The sequence below is a fragment of the Poecilia formosa genome, unplaced genomic scaffold (genome assembly GCF_000485575.1).
Source record: "Poecilia formosa unplaced genomic scaffold, Poecilia_formosa-5.1.2 Scaffold733, whole genome shotgun sequence".
Lineage (NCBI taxonomy): Eukaryota > Metazoa > Chordata > Actinopteri > Cyprinodontiformes > Poeciliidae > Poecilia > Poecilia formosa.
In genome coordinates, this window is record NW_006800672.1 from 127,966 (window position 1) to 131,226 (window position 3,261).

The following is a 3,261-nucleotide window of genomic DNA, read 5'->3' on the forward strand; positions in this document are numbered from 1 at the left end:
ATTGATGAATGCTTCCATGTGCTACTTGGGAACCAGTCTGCAAAACTTCCTCCCTGTTATATCAGGGTTGATGTTGCCCACTGCATAAAGATGGTCTGCCAGTGGGACTGCCTGAAAAACAAGTCACACCGTGTCAAAGACTTCTTTGTCAGGGGAATAGCAAAGCTTCTTCAGGCACAAAGCTTGGACCATGCAAAGCAGCTAATACCTGCCATCACTGTTGTGGCTCTCAGTGAGGCAGAAGGTGATGACAGTTCTGGAACCCCTCTTGAGTCAGAGAGGTGCAAAAAATACCTGAAAACCCAGATTGCCGAAGACTCCATCATCATTCCAGATGAAGACACAAAGGAAGTTCATCAAGTGGATCCATGTAATGACATCCAGACTGACCTACGAGACTGGGTGTCAAACATTAGTGAGGAGAGCAGGACACATGCTGCAGCCAATGGGGATAGGGATAACATTCATTTCCTCCCTGAGATTGTGCCACACATTATAAGACTTGCAAGTTACTTACCACTGTGGACAGGAATAATGGTTCCCCTCTTTAAAAGCACCAGTCTCACAGCAAGCTCAGCCAATGTTGAAGCTGAATTCAAAAATGTAAAACATGGCCTGTTCAAACATGAGAACTTGCCCATTCGAGTGGATCGCTTCATTTCTCGGCACCTTTCCTTCATCGAAGGAAATATGCGGATTTGCTCTGCCAAAGCAAAAAGAGAGGAGGAACAAGTTACATCAGCAGACGTAGTAATTACACACAATGCTGAAGAAAAAACAAAAATGGATTCTAGCGATTTAATGGAATCTGATTCCGCCAGAAACCTTTCCACAGCAGATGAAAATGTGGTTGAAAACTGGAGAGGACAAATTCTTCCACCCAAAAAGAGGAAGAGGACTTCATACCTGAGTTCCTGCACTGAATGGCTCCATGCAGATTCATCATCTGGGGCCAAAAGAGTGAAAGTGGGACTATTAAAAAATGGAAACATGCATCAGCCTGTTAAAGTTGGTAAACTGTCAATCTCTGTGTTAAACACCTGCTCCTTCGATGCCTTTTGTCAGTGCTTATGCTGTACTTTCTGTGACAGCTCTGCATTTCAAAATGTTGTCATGAATAACAGTGACAACCCTCTCCTGCAGCTGGTGAAATCCATAACTACAGACGGTGTGACCCCAAGCACATACTTGCAGAGGGCAGATCTGCTTAGTTCAATGTTTGCAAAAACACAGTTAAGGTCTGGCACTCACCAAATCGATGCCCAGTGCAATATTGCCACTGTTATTGGGAAGACAATGAGAAATGTGTCAAGTGTTTACCTCTCAAAACACTGCTCTTCACAATACTGCCACCTAAACAAAGGAATGACCAGGGAAGTACCATTTGTTTCACCAGACATTTCTGTCCTGAAGAATTCTGGTATGGCTCAGCTTCACACTTCCATAGAAAAAGGACTCTTCCTTCCACAGTCTCCCTGCCTCAGACCACTGCAGAATGAATCAGAATGTCCAGCACTTCAGGAAATGCTCTCTGTGCAGGAACCGTTACTCACAACTACAGTATCGGAGAAATAGCATGGATTGACACAGACCTTCCAAATTCAACTGAATTTGCTTTGAGTGAATTTCCCTTCATTATGGTTCTGCAAGGAAAAAAATTTACTTTGAGAGCAGTCGTCGCTTTCAGGGGAAGCTTGACCAAAGATGGCCTGGGACATTACACTGCATACTGCCGGAGAGCTCCATTTGTGTGGGAGCTTTTTGATGACCTGGCAAATGTTGTGAAGACAGTGTCTGAAAAGAAGAAAATACTGCCACATGCAGTGTTATACACAGCAGATCTGTGAGGGGGAAAAAAAGGGCGAGAAAGTTTGAAGACCAGACCAAAGGCAAAAAGTTTCATACCATGTTTACATACCCCTGACCAGAATTTATTTTTTTCCTTTTTGCAAGTTATTATGGAAGCCCATTTCCACCATGAAAGAAAAAATAAAAGACCAACAGGAAGTCATAATTTTGACTTTAAAAGTCATAATTATGAGATTCGAAATTATGACTTTCACAGTAGAAATTATGACTTTGAATTTCAAAATTATGACAGTCATAACTTTGACTTTATAAGTTGAAATTATGACTTCAAGTTGGTCTTATTTTTTCTTTAATGGTGGAAATGGGCTTCCATATTATGACAAATGTTCCATATTTTGACTTTTGAGCTCCGCCTAAATCTCAAATGAAAGGAGTTTTCTACTCAAGACAGGAGAAATTTCAGATTATCAAGGCACTTTGTTGTTTAAATTGTTAAAGTTCATTGTTCAAATCAACACAGTTTCTTATTTGACTGTATAATTAAATTGCATTTTCAAAACAGTCACTTTCATGGTTCATTACTTCTCAATTAGGATAGAAACCCTTTGCCTCACACTACAGACATTTGGGTGTGTCAATAGCAAACCATGAGGCACATGCAACTTCATAAAAAAACAAAAAGACAATTACCAGAAATATTGTCTTACTCTAACTGTATACACGATTTATAATACCTTTTCTACCAAAACATAGCAACATCAATTGCATAAAAACGACACCGAAAACAAGACTTACATGACAGGAATGTGCTGGAAGACTAAGAACTAAAACAGAAAGTACAGCCTACAGCAGGTGAAATTAATTGTCCCCTAATTGGGTATAATTAGGGGATAATTATACCCAGTCGATCACATTCAGACGTAATCAGCGCCAAATAAAGTAAAATCAAATCTAGTCATTTGTATAATATAATCCTTGGGTGACATTGTGGTCCATCTTACATACCAGTTGGTGGCGGCGACATAATAGCGGTAAAGCAAAAAATTTCTTGTTTGGAGCAAAATTTTGGCCGATGACGTCATGGGCCAAAATTATAACTTTTAATATCTCGAAAACAAAAGCTGCACAAACGAAAATTTCAACGGCACAAACCTGCACAAACGGAGCACTAACCATTCAGACTATTTGCTGAATTTTTTGACGTGGGTGGGGTGTCAGCTTCACACAGCTCACACACACACATATACACGCACACACACACACACACACACACACACATATATATACACACATATACACACGCACACACATATACACATACACATACACACACATATACACACACACACACACATATACACACGCACACACATATACACATACACATACACACACATATACACACACACACACACATATACACACGCACACTCATATACACATACACATACA

At 40.3% G+C, this 3,261-nt stretch overlaps 1 long non-coding RNA gene across 6 annotated transcripts; it reads right to left on the reverse strand.

Annotated features, from left to right (window-relative positions):
* Positions 1-6: 6 nt before the first annotated feature.
* LOC107834724 (uncharacterized) lies at positions 7-3,027 on the reverse strand. Of its 6 annotated transcripts, none has more exons than XR_001660535.1 (3): positions 2,983-3,027; positions 907-1,488; positions 7-703 (listed from the first exon to the last, which is right to left on the reverse strand). It is a non-coding gene; the product is annotated as an uncharacterized LOC107834724 (long non-coding RNA). The 6 variants fall into 6 exon arrangements; XR_001660536.1 differs by lacking the exon at positions 2,983-3,027 and adding an exon at positions 2,605-2,887; XR_001660533.1 differs by lacking the exon at positions 2,983-3,027 and adding an exon at positions 1,664-2,002.
* Between the last annotated feature and the right edge of the window lie 234 nt (positions 3,028-3,261).